The sequence below is a fragment of the Furipterus horrens genome, unplaced genomic scaffold (assembly GCF_987537825.1).
Source record: "Furipterus horrens unplaced genomic scaffold, mFurHor1.1.pri manual_scaffold_13, whole genome shotgun sequence".
In the NCBI taxonomy this organism is placed as follows: Eukaryota; Metazoa; Chordata; class Mammalia; order Chiroptera; family Furipteridae; genus Furipterus; species Furipterus horrens.
Genome location: NW_028327183.1, coordinates 38,950,072 through 38,964,111, shown reverse-complemented (window position 1 = coordinate 38,964,111; position 14,040 = coordinate 38,950,072). Strand labels below are relative to the sequence as shown.

The window sequence follows — 14,040 nt, the reverse complement described above, 5'->3', positions numbered from 1 at the left end:
GTCAGGGCACATGCCGGGGTTGTGGGCCAGGTTCCCGGTTGAGGGCGTGTGAGAGGCAGCTAGCTGATTAATGTTTCTATCACATCGATGTTTCTCTCTCTCTAACTCCCTTCCCCTCTCTCTAAAAATAAACAAATAAAATCTTTTAAAAAAATTTAAATATGTTTATTCATTTGAGGGGGTGGGGGGGAGAGAGAGGAGAGAGAGAGAGAGAGGAGAGAGAGAGAGAGAGAGAGAGAGAGAGAGAGAGAGCGAGCATCAAGGTGAGAAACATAGATTGGTTGTTTCCCACATGCACCCCAAATGGAAATCAAACCTACAACCTAGGTATGTGCCCTGACTGGGAATAAAACCCTAACTTTTTGGTATATGGGATGATTCTCCAACCACTTAAGCCACCCAGCCAGGGCAAGGAACTTTGTTAACTTTCCCTATCCAATCCCTGTCCCAGCTGACCATTTTATACTTAAATTACCACAAAAACCTAAGAAAGGCCCTGGCCAGGTAGCTCAGTTGGTTAGAGTGTTGTAATGATACACCAAGGTTGCGGGTTCGATCTCCAGTCAGGGCACACACAAGAATCAACCAATGAATGCATAAACAAGTGGAACAACGACTTGATGTTTTGCTTTCTCTTCTCCCTTCCCCTCTCTAAAATCAATAAATACATTTAAAAATTAAAAAAACTGAGAACTTATTAAAAAAAAAAAAGCCTCAGAAAGAACTCCCTAATTACAGCTCCCTCACTGCCACCTCTGGCCTCCAAAGGCAGTTCAGATCACTGACTCCAGCGCTGTACGGGCTCCCCTCTGAGCACACCAAGGTGCCCCCACATCAGATCCCAGTCTAGTATTAGGGAAACAAAACAATGCTATCAAATTCCAGCCAGATGTATCTGCTCCCTCTCTTAAAGCGAGAGATAAGCAAGTGTTGAGGGTATCACTGATATCAAAATACGTAAGACTTTTTCCTGGAGGAATAAGGATTGAAAGTAACTTAAAAAGGCCATTGAGTCAACAACCGCCCTGTACTGCTAAATCACCCCTCCCATGCAATTGGGAGCCACACTGCCTCTCCCTACATCCTGGCCTCCACAATCTCTGCCTTTTAGCAGAAATGCGCCTAGTAGAGGGTGCCTGATGCACATCCCAGGGCCCAACGCTTGGTTCCATGTTGTCGTTTATTTCTTTCTAGCTGTTCTCATGTTTGTTAGGTTTACCACCAACTAAGTGATGACTTGAAAGCACAGGAGGAGGATCAGTGCTTCTCTTATGTCTCTTAAAATATGGCACAACAACAGGCATGAAACCAACTTTTCCACATCAATCTATGGACAAAAAGGTTGGTGCTGTGCAAAACAGCTCACAGAACTCCCCTCCACACCAATAAATCACAAGCAGCTAGTAGAGCAGGAAAAGCATATTCTGAAGTAAGAAAATGTTAATTTGAAATCACCAGTGAAAAAGTACCTTATCTGGACACGTGATAACCATAGGGTTGTCCAGAAAAGGCAAATCAATAGGACAGAAGGTGAATTAATGGTTCCTGATGCAGGGGAGGGGTTGGCGAGTCACTGCAAACGGGCACAAGGATCTTTGAGATGATGGAACTGTTTCAAAATTGGATTGTGGGCATGGTTGTACACTTTGTAAATGTTCAAAAATCACTAAATTGTATGCTTAATATTTTTTAAAGTCCAGATAACTCATTTAACTTCACTATTTATTTTTAATTTTTAATCCTCACCCAAGAATATGTTTATTGATTTTAGAGACAGGAAGAGAGGAGAGAGAAACAGAGATGTGAGAGAAAACATTGATCGGCTGCCTCCTGTATGTGCCCTGACCAGGGATCAAACCTGCAACCTTTTGGTGCACAGGACGACGCTCCAACTAAGCAACCTGGCCAGGGCTGGATTGTATGCTTAAAACAAGTGATCTTTAGTATGTAAATAATACTTTAATAAAGCAGTTTAAAAAAAAATTATTTATTTATTTTTAGAGAGAGGAGAAGAGACAGAGAAAGAAAGGGAGAGAAACAGTGATGTGTGAGAAGAACATTGGATCTGTTGGTTGCCTCTCACACAACCCCAACCAGGGACCTGTCCCCCAACCCAGGCATGTGCCCTGGCTGGAGATCAAACCAGCGACCCTTCGGTTTCCAGGCTGGCACTCGATCAACTGAGCCACACCGACCAGGGCTAATAAAGCAGTTTTTAAAAAAAATAGTGATAGCCCTAACCAGTGTGGCTCAGTTAGCTGGGCATCATCTCGCAAAGTGGAAAGTTGCTGGTTCCATTCCTGGTCAGGGCACATACCTGGGTTGTGGGTTCAGTCCCAGGTCAGGTACATACAAGAGGCAACTCTCACATCAATGTTTCTCTCCCTCTCTTTCTCCCTCCCTTCCCCTCTCTCTAAAAATAAATAAATAAAATCTTTTAAAAATAAAAAGTAGGGATACTTTTTGTCCATAGCACATCACCAGAAAACCAGCTGGGTATGCACCTGGAGCAGGTACTTTCAACAATGTGCCAAAGGTTACGAAACATACACAATTAACATGACCCAGGGAAAACAAGGCAGGAGAGCTCTCTGGTGTATGATTCCACCAGACCCATATGGCTGGTCAAATGTCAGTGGCAGCATTGCTATCAAAACAAAACAGTGAGGATCCACACCAACTGAAATCATCATCAAGGCAGGGAGCACCCAGGCAGAGGCAGCAACAGCCTCCCTGGAAAGCACCCTGACTGCTATGTGTTCTTGCTTTCTGAGCAGTTTTAGGTACAGCCTTTGCGACAAAGACCCAAGGGTGAAACTGTATACTTTAAATGGGTGAACCATACAGTACGTGAATTACATCTCAATTAAAACAAAATCTGAGGCCTGTCTGGGTAGCTCAGTTGGTTAGAGCATTGTCCCAATATACCAAGGTTACAGGTTTGATATCCAGTCAGGGCGCATACAAAAATCAGCCAAAAAATGTGTAAATAAGTGGAACAACGAAATCAATGTTCCTCTCTCTCCCTACCTCTCTAAAATAAGTCAATAATAAAGTTTAAAAAAGGTATAGAAAGATAAAACAAAACCCAAGAAAGGGTCGAACGAAGCTCAAGGCAAGAACCACCAAACACCAATTCAACAGGGTGACCACAGTATAAAGGGTAGAAATTCAGTGGCTTTTCATAAGCATGGGTACCAGATACACACTCTGTGTAGGTATGGAAGCCTGAGGATTTGTGAAGAGGAGGGAAAAAAAGCCTATCCAGGAGTGGATGGCAGTTTCCGTGGGAAAGTCAGTCGACACTGCCCGGAATGTGGCCCTCATACTTACAGGCACAGACACACACACACAGTGCCGACGCTGATCAGACACAGGGGTGCGGATCCCTGCTACCAAAAAAACATACAGGAGGACCCTAAGAAAATAACTGTTAGGTGGGACAGACGTGTACACTCGCCGGCATACCAAGCTGGGAGCACGCTGAAATGCAGCGCATCGCTTGAATTCACAAGTTCAGAGAAGTTTACTGTAGGGCTCTCCTCCGCACACCCTTTCTCGGGTCTGCCTCCAGCATGCGTCTTTCCTGCCTGGAATGTTCTTCCAGCAGATGTGCTTGTCCCTTCCTTACAGATCTTTTGGGCCTGGGAGGTCATTCTGTCTCAGACAGCTGCTCGCAGCTGCTCTCAATTATCACACACTCTTTTCATAGTTAACGGTCTAAAGTAGCCTATTTTCAGGTTCCTTGGGTTGAGTAGATGGAGAGACTTCACTTCTGTTCCAGGGAAATTTAGAAATGTCTCTATCATGAGAAAACTTCGAAAAAAAAAAGTATGTCTGGAAAGAAAATATTTATAATTGTGGAAGCTGAGAGAAGGTCTATAGAGATCCATAAAACTGTTTTCACTACTTTGTTGTGTACATTTGAAAATTCCTATAATAAAAGAGAAAATGTAATCTTTTACTCATTTGAGTAAAAGTAAAAGAGCTCTAAGTTGCAGATTAATTGGCCAAAAGTAGGTTCAATTAAGATGAAATTTAACTATCCCTCACTGTGTCAAGACAAGTGCTTCCTGGGTGTATGCAGCAGCTCTGTGCTGAATGGAGGAGAATCTCATTCTGTCACATGCTTTTACTAACTGAATTGCTTTTGAGCCTGTAGGCTATAAATTTTTAGTCTCTAGGCTTGAGGGAAGTAAACTCATGAAAAATAAGTTTGTTTTTATTTGCTTGTTTATTTCAAAGGAGACAGTGTTTCTTCAGGAAACATAGGCTATATATTCTTGACTTTCATTCACCCCATTGCTCTCCAAAAAGCTTGTACAAGAAAGTCAGAAATACTTTCAGTATGTAAGATGGCGTCCATGACTTATTTTCCTTTAAAGAACTTAAAAAAAAAAAAAAAATTAAAGTACTATACTTTGGTAGATTAGACTAAAATGAAAATTCAGAGCATTACTTATTTCTTGACACCCTCTTTACTGCCTTCACCAAGCCAGGTATATTATGTGCACTATTTCTAATGGTCACAATAAAACTGTGAATCGTGTAGTAACAACCCGACTTTACAGACGAGGACACAGGCCTGGTTGGGGTTGTTAAACTAAGTGAGCAGCAGACCTGGACGTGCACTCGATCCATAATGGTCTGATTAGGGAGCAATGACCTAATGTAACGACCCCTTGGACTGAAAAAGCCATAGGCCACGGGAAAAACAACACTCCTAAAGACCTTTATCACAATCTGAGGGCTCACAAAGGCCAGGCCCTCAGCCGGGCCTCTGTTTTCAGTCACACTCTGTGACAGGGCCAGAGACAACATCATACCAAAGGAAGTGGCCAAGGCTGAGGGGTATTTGGTTGGACGGTTCAGGAAGCTATTTCTTAATGAATAAATTCTATTATTTTGGAGATGACAAAATGATATACTGGTCTTAAATTGTGTTAAGAAATAATTATGAAAAATGTCTTACATTCTACTTGTACATTCATAAGTACTAGTGCAAAATTAAAAACTTTGTTTTTAAAGTGCAGATTAGGAAGAGCTGAAGGGAACTGAATTTGGATATATTTGCTTCAGAATATGCAAAAGTAGACTTTCTGCCTTCAAGAAACAGTGACACTTCTTTGGAAAAGCATCAAAAATGGTTAAAAATCACACCATTATAGCCCTGGCTGGTGTGGCTCAGTGGATTGAGCCCAGGCCTATAAACTGAAAGGTCGTGGGTTCAATTCCCAGTCAGGGCACATGCCTGGGTTGAGGGCCAGACCCCTGGTTGGCGGACTGCGAGATGCAGCCAACTGATGTTTCTCTCTCACATCAATGTTTCTTTCCCTCTCTTTCTCCCTACCTTTCCCTCTCTGAAAATAAATAAAATCTTAAAAAAAAAAAAAAATTCACAATCACATGAAATATGAACCATTTAGTTATAAAACCCTAGCAGGCATTTTGAACAAAATTGCCAAACAGGCAGGTCTTTGTCATGGAAAACAGGTTTCTCAGGTTCTAAAATCACTAGAACTTTAACCAAGACACACAGCCAGCCAATGGCTGAGACAACTTCCCTCTGTGTGCAGCTGGCTGGAATCATCTGCAGTCACCTACTAACAAGGACATCACAGAAATGTTAGCCTGGTGTTAGGCTTCCAGGCACTACCAATCTAATCTAATTCACAGGCTGAAGGAGATGGTGTCTAATAATTCTTCAAAAATGCATAACTGCAGCTGTGCCAACTCTGAAAAATAAGTTTACCTTAATGAAATATTTCAAACATTCTGAAAAGTACAGAAAACATCATAACATTAGTGTATCCATTTCACAGCTTTATCAATTCTAACATTTTAAAGAACTAAAACATTGACAGATCTGAAATACTGTGTATATCCCTCACTCCTATTCCACTTGCAAGAAACAACCACCTTGAACTTGGTGTTCATTTATTCATGTTTTCACACCCATTCAGAGTCAGTTTACTTTTAAAACAAACAAAATAATTTTCCTAGGATTCTAGTCCTTGCTACACTTTTTACTCCCATGAATGTTATAAACTAAAGAACACCTTGCTTCATTGTTAAGTCTAATAAGAAAGCCTGATCATCTCACAAGCCTGAAGCCTGTCGTGAAACAGCCTTCCTCCTCCCAATCATCTTTCTCTAGAGCAAATGTCAGTAAACTTTATGATGGGTCAAATAGCACATACAGGTAGTACCTGCTTTGCATGCTAGTATGGAATCATGCAAATCAACAGGAAAAAAATGACTGCTTCAAGAACTTTAAAATGTTTTGATCTAAACATTAAAAACTGTGGGTTATAAAAAAATTAGTAAAACATGTTTACTTAGTAAATTAAGTTAAAACATTAGAAGCTTGAGCATTAGTTAAAATTTCTTTGTAAAAAAAAAATTTACCAAGAGTAGTTTAAACAGTGATTGCAGTTGTCTTCAGTCATACTGTAACTTATCATATGGAGCAAGCAACTTTTCAATGCACCCAAGGGAATTGTCATACTTTCTTCTAGTTTTGGATCAGCCCCCAACATTTTATCCTTTGCTCTTTTAATGTAATAAAATTACTCTGAGAGTTACTGCACCTTTTGTGGAGGTTTCTGCCCCTGCTATACCCCCTGGGACACCATCCTTTTTGCCACAACCACTTCCCACATTTCTGTCACTAAGTGGGCCCGACTAAGTTACTCTGTCTGCACACCCAGTCTCTCAACTGGAGGCAGCGTCAACATTCCCAGTCAGCTAGTTCTTCTACCACTCACTTCATTTAAGCTCCACTGGAAGGTCACTTCTGGTATTATCACTTTTTCTCTTTGCTGCACTGTCGTCTTTTTTGCCCAATTCCCTCTACTGATTAACAATTTTTATAAATTGTCATGTAGGTTTATCACTGGGAAACAAGGAGGCAACACAACTACATGCTCTGTTGTGTATGACCTAACAAATGTGCAGTGACCGATCACCATGCGTCTGTGTAGTTTACAGTGAAACTCTGGGAAACCCGTAACCAAGTACTCACATTTACTCTACTGTGGTAACTGAAATCTGAGCCCTGTTGTTAGGGGACAGAAATTATTTAATAGAAGTGGGGTAACTAAAGTTCTTGCATGTTGAAAACCTTGCAAACAAGGACTGACTTTATTTCAGGTACTGTGGGGGCCAGCTGATTCAAGTCTGTCACTGCAGCATAAAAGTAACCTCAGACAAAATGTAAATAAATGACCGGGGCTGTCATTCCAATAAAGCTTTACTCACAGCACCAAAAAATTTTTTTTATCCTCACCTGAGTATACTTTTTTTTCATTGCTTTGAGAGAGAAAGGAAGAGAGAAAAAAACATCGATGCAAGAGAGAAGCATCTATTGATTGCCTCCTGTACCTGCCTGGACTGGGGATTGAATCCACAACCAAGGTACATATGTGCCTCGATCAGGAATCAAACCCATGACTTTTGATTATGGGATGATACTCCAACCCACTGAGCCACACTGGCTAGGGCCAGACACTAAAATTTTATCTCCCATAATAAAAACACCCTATTCAGATTTTCCACCCCTATGGAACTCAGTTTTACATGTGAAGTCAGAAACCATCACCCGGACTGCTAGGTTTCACACTTTAAAAAAATCTTTATCCCATTACCATTTAGTCCTTTTATACCCCCTCACCTTCCAGTAATCACCACATTGTTGTCCATGAGTCCTTTTTCCTCAATCCCCCCACCCTCCCACCAGCTGTCATCTGTTCTCCATTTATGAGTCTGTCCCATTTTCTTTATTAGTTCAGTTTGTTCATTAGATTCTACATATGAATGAAATCATATGGTATCTGTCTTTCTCTTACTGGCTTATTTCACGTAGCATAATGTCCTCCAGGTCCATCCATACTGTCGCAAAGGATAACACTTTCTTCTTTTTTATGGCCAAGTAGTATTCCATTGTGTAAATGTCCCATAGTTATTTTATCCACTCATCTACTGATGGGCTCTTGGACTGCTTCCATATCTTAGCTATTGTAAACAATGCTGTTTATGTTCTTTTGAATTAGTGTTTTGGGTTCCTTTGGATATATTCCCAGAAGTGGGATCACTGGGTCAAAAGGCAGTTCCATTTTTAATTTCTTGAGGTATCTCCACACTGCTTTCCACAGTGGCTGCACCAGTCTGCATTCCTACCCACAGTGCAGAAGAGTTCCCCGTTCTTCACATCCTCATGAGCATCTGTTTGTTGATTTATTGATGACAGCCATTCTGACAGGTGCAAGATGATATCTCATTGTGTTTTTAATTTGCATTTTCCTGATGATTAGTGACATTGAGCATCTTTTCATATGTCTATTGGCCATCTGTGTGTCGTCTTTGGAGAAGTGTCTATTCAGGTCCTTTGCCCATTTTTTAACTGGGTTGTTCATTTTTTTTGGTGTTGAGTTTTGTAAGTTCTGTATAAATTTTGGATATTAACCCCTTATCAGATGTATCGGCAAATATGTTCTACCATTCTGTGGGTCGGTCGTACTTTTATTTTGTTGATTTCCTTTGCTGTGCAAAAACTTTTGAGTTTGATGTAGTTCTATTTGTTTGTTTGTTTGCTTGCTTCCCTTGCCTGGGGTGATATATCCGATAAAATATTGCTATGGGCAATGTCCCAGATTTTACTGCCTATGTTTTCTTCTATGACTTTTATGGTGTCGGGTCTAACATTTAAGTCTTTGATTTATTTTGAATTTATTCTTGTGTGTGGTGTAAGGTGTTCTAGTTTCATTTTTCTGCACATATCTGTCAAATATTCCCAACACCATTTATTTATTTTTAATTTAACTTATTTATGTTTAGAGAGAGGGGAAGAAAGTGAGAAAGAGAGGGAGAGAAACATCAATGTGTGGTTGCCTCTTGCGCACCCTCAACTGAGGTTCTGGCTCACAACCCAGGAATGTGCCCTGACTAGGAATCGAACTGGGGACCCTTCAGTCCGCAGGCCAGTGCTCAATCCACTGAGCCACACCAGCCAGGGTCCAACACCATTTATTGAATAAACTATCTTTAGCCCACTGTATGTGTGTGCTTACTCTGTCAAATATTAATGGACTATAAAGGTGTGGGTTTATTTCTGGGCTCTATTCTGTTCCATTGATCTATGTGTCTGTTTTTATGCCAGTACCATGCTGTTTTGATTACTATAGCTTTATAGTACAGTTTCATATTAGGTAGTGTGATTCCTCCAACTTTATTCTTCTTTCTCAGGATCACTGTTGCTGTGCAGGGCCTTTTGTGATTCCAAATAAAGGGGCTCACATTTCACTGACTATGCATTCCTCAGGTTCATCCTTTGCTATAAAATATAAAGGCTGTAGCACACCCTTCCATCACTAAAAACTATACTCTTTTGACTGAAGCCACTTAGAATTCTGAGGGATAATGGCCAAAGAAAAATTATTTGATACAAAAACTCTTGGACATTTGAAAATCATATTTTACACACAAAAAATACAACAAAGTACAATTCACTCCTCAGTATCAAAAAGCAAAGAAAGCAATGAAGTGTCATGTAATTCAAGAGTTTCAAAGACCAGGGGCAACTATTACCACATCTACAAAGGGCTAGGCTTTCACAGACCTACAACAGCTGAAAATTCACCACCAAAAATCATCTTGTTTATGCCAGTTAATAATTGTGAGACATCTACATAATGGAATACCCAGAGCTTGTGAAAAACGGGCAAATGTGTATGTGCTGGTATAGAAAAATGTCTGTGTCTAAGACAGGGGAAAAAGCAAAAGAATTGTTTCTATATTGTAATTCCTTTTTTAAACTTTTAATTTAGACACATATAAGAATCTAATCCTTGAAGGAAAGGGATTAAAGAAAGAAGAGACTTTTACATACAGGTTTTCTTTTTCATCTGTATCTTTTGATACAGTTTAAATCAAGAAGTGGCTTTATCTAGACACTGGGTCATAATCCTATAGCTCAATAGGTTGGAGATTCATCCTGTAACCTAAATGTTGTGGGTTCGATCCCCAGTCACAGTGCATACAGGAGGCAACTAAGGTACAAATGAATGACCAAAGGCTCTGGTATAGTGGGGTGACACAGTAAGGAAGACATTTGACAAAAATGTGAAGGACAGATCGGAGTCCATAGGAACTCTGATAAAGTAAAGGAGCTAAACTTGCAGTAACAGCTGCTGCCTCTTACCAGTTGAGCTTACCTGGGGGCATTTTCTTAACCTCCCTGCATTTCCTCATTCACAACATGGAAACAACACTACATGCAGCAAAAATGTACAAACCTCTCAATAAAGCTGGAAAATGCATAAATCCCACATTCCTTAATTCATCAAGCCCCCATATTCATTGATTTAGGCCCTGCTAATTAAAAACAAACAAAAACCCTGCAGATTTTAGAGGCTTGGAGTAGCTAAATAGAAGAATATTACATTTAGGAAGATTAAGCAATGCTCTAATTATGGACCTATTATAGCTGGGACATAAGAAGAAATACTTCGTCTCTGTCCAACCTCCCAACCACAGCACCTAAAACCTTTACAGTGCTAAGAGCATCTTTTGTTCTAATATTTGGTGTTTGACTCAGGTTCCCTACACAAGAGCTTCTAATAATAAAATTGCCTTTTGTATTCTAATGAGATGATGGGTGGGGGTGCTGAAGAGATTCAGGTTGTAGGCTGGGCATCAGAAAGACCAAGGCAAGATTAAAGGTCTGGAAGTTTTAGCCTCACCCTCCCATCCTCCAGGGAGTGGACAGGGGTGGGAGACTGAATTAATAATCTATGTTGCCTAACCAAAGGAGTTAGGAGAGCTTCTGGGTGAGTGAACACATCTGCATGCCAGGAGGGTGGCTTACTCCAGGAGGATTTCCAGACCTAGCCCTTGTCTCTCTATCTGGTTATTCATCTGTATCCTTGATGATAAACCGGCAAATGTGTTTCCCTAAATTCTGTGCGTGTTTTACTAGCAAATTACTGAAACCAAGGATAGGGTCTTAGGAACCCTTAACTGATAGCAGGTTGGTCAGAAGTATAGATGACAACCTGGGATTTTCGATTGGCATCTAGGAGGAAGGGCCAGTTTTGTGGGACTGAGTCCTTAACCTGTGGGGTCTGTGCTAACTCTCGGTAGTAATTGTCAGAATTGAGTTAAATTGTAGGACACCCCATCAGTGTCCGCTGAGAACTTGAGAATTACTTGATGTGAAAAAACCCACACATCTAGTGTCAATAGTATTCTGTAGTAAACAGGAGTTTTTACTTTAGTCTTTTTAGGTTAGGGGAAAAGGCTAAGACTGTTAGCAACAGGACAATTTTTTTCCTCTTTTAAATTTTATTGTTCAATTAAAGTTGTCCCACTTTTTCTCCATTGCTCTCTCCCCGCTCCCACAGTCAATCCCCACCTTGTTGTTCATGTCCATGGGTCCCTTATACTTGTTCCTTGATTAGACCCTTCCCCTTCTTTCCCCGTTATCCCCGTCCCCGCTCCTGAGAACAATCTTGAGGACACTATAAATAAAACTCAGCCCAAGCTGATGTGAAGGCCTCTCTGTGTGTGATTTATACCTGTTCTGGAACTAGTTAGTATAAAGTGTTTTTTGGCAAGTTTCTTAACAAAAGTCTCCTTTTTTGTCCTCCAGACTTATGTTGCCTGCTGTGGAATGCAACATTAATCTTGAGGCTATCTTGACAATGGCCTGTCTGGGAAAGGGCATTTTCTCGCTATAACTTGAATTCACTGGAGTGAGGAGACTCAGCTGGCTTTCCCTCCATAGGCCCCATTGAGCTAAATTCTGTAGGCTTGCTCAGATATCTTTCTTAAAAACAATTCAAAAGGGAGGGTTCTCTTTGATATAGAGGCCAATATCATAAGACTTATTAAAATTATAATAGTTTATGATCCATTAGAAGCGCTTAAAACATGTGGCACAAAGCTTTGAATAAACAGTAGATACTATACTTCTTATACTATACTTTTATGAAGACCAGACTAATATAGGGACAGTGGGAATGAACATAAGAGAATGATGGCACATTTCACTGGAAAGTCCAACTGAGTGTGGTAACTGACAGGATATTGGGAATATGGAAAACCAAAAGTACAACCTCAGGTCAAAGAGTTGATCAAACCAACTCAATCACTCCTTCCCTTGGTTCTACTGCTGTGTGTCTGTTACAGAATGGGGGGCTCCAAAAATCCCCAGAGCCTGCGGGTTGGGGGATGGGAAAAGGAAATAGCTTTTAAGATGCCTACACATGCCTGTGGCTGGTGGCTAATGGCTGTCACACAAATGGCTTTGATTCTTCCAAGGCCCCAAGGAGATGGGAGGGGTTTTGGACCATGGAATGGTACAGAAAGAGCACACAGAGGTTCTGTGAATGGTCAGAACTGGTTACGAAGCAGCAGATGGGAAATCTTTCTGAGGTACAGTTTAGAGCTTTGCTTATAAAAGTGCTTACAAACCTAACAGCAGATCTTAAACAAGACGGGGAAGAAATGAAGGCTAGTCCTGCTGAAATGAACAAAAACATATAAGAAACTAGTGGTGAGGGCAAGAAAACCAGGGATCAAATCAACAAATTGGAACATAGGGAAGGAACAAACAGTCAACCAGTGCAGAAAGAGGAAATGAGAAGTGAGGAAAACGAGGAGAGGCTCAGAAACTTATCGGACATCCATAAGCGCGCCAAATCCGAATCATAGGGCTTCCAGCAGGTGAAGAAGAACTAGAAATTGAAAATTTATGTGAAAAAATAATGAAGCAGAACTTCTCTAACTTGGGGAAGGAAACAGACTTACAGGTCCAGGAAGCACAGAGAGTTCCAAATAAACTGGATTCAGGGAGAACCACACCAAGACACATTATAATCAAAATGTCAAAAATTAAGGATAAAGAGAGAATCTTAAAAGCAGCAAGAGAGAAGAGAAGTACATACAAAGGGGTCCCAATAAGACTCTCAGCTGATTTCTCAAAAGAAACTCTGCAGGCAGGAAGGGACTGGCAAGAAATATTCAAAGTAATGAAAAGCAAAAACCCACAACCACGATTACTCTATCCAGCGAAGCTGTCACTCAGAATAGAAGGGCAGAGAAAGTGCTTCCAGGACAAAGTAAAACTGAAGGAGTTCATCAGATCCAAACCACTGTTATATGAAATGTTAAAGGGACTTGTTTAGGAGGAAGAGGATCAAAACTATGAACATTAAAATGAAAACTGTATCACAACAACCAACAACAGAAGCTAGGGACATGAAACAAAGACAAACTAAGTAGGCAATGAGAGTGGAAAAAGAATTATAGGATAGGGGAACATTATGGGGGGGAGGTCAGTGGGGAGGGGGGAAGGGGAAAAGGGAGGGAGATGGTACAGGAATTAAGAAGCATAGTAGGAGGGAGCAGAGTAGACAGGAAGATGTTGAGAAGGACTATATGCACAACCAATGGGCATGGACTAAGGGGGGGGGCAACTGAAGGGAGGGATGTCACTGGGTGGAGGGGAACAAAGGGAAAAGGAATTGGGACAACTGTAACAGCATAATCAATAAGGCATATTAAAAAAAAAATAGGCGGCAGACATTTTAGGGAGAGAGCACCATGTAGCTTTGAAAGGAAAGGGAGAACTCCATGCAGTTTACAAGGAGGCTGGGAACTCCACGTCATTCTGCATTAAGAGCTGGAGGGCATGGCAACCGAGGCAAAACCTCCCCAATCAGGATCCAGTGATTGGGAGCTGCCGGTAAAACTAAACTGTGTCTGGAAAGTAGGAAGACTGTCCCTCTGACTTTTCTAAAACTAGCCTGGTTTGGTAGGGGGAGGCAGAACTATGTGTTTGTGGGTGTCTTAAAGAAAATAAGACTTAATGGCAGAAATCTGCAAATAATCTAAATCTATGTAACTATTAAATAAACAATTCTTTTTCTTTTCACTAAACTCTGGTATTGAGTTATGTTTCTGGCGGCAGGCAATCGGGCCCCTAATAACTGAACAGCCCGTGGGCTCCATTTCAAACGGAGCAGCCCATGGGTTCTGTTA

General features: G+C 40.9%; 1 protein-coding gene across 5 annotated transcripts in view; it reads right to left on the bottom strand.

Moving 5' to 3' along the window:
• Positions 1–14,040, bottom strand: part of SPINT2 (serine peptidase inhibitor, Kunitz type 2) — a 41,353-nt gene that overhangs the window by 19,029 nt on the left and 8,284 nt on the right. The gene's annotated exons all lie outside the window — the stretch shown is intronic.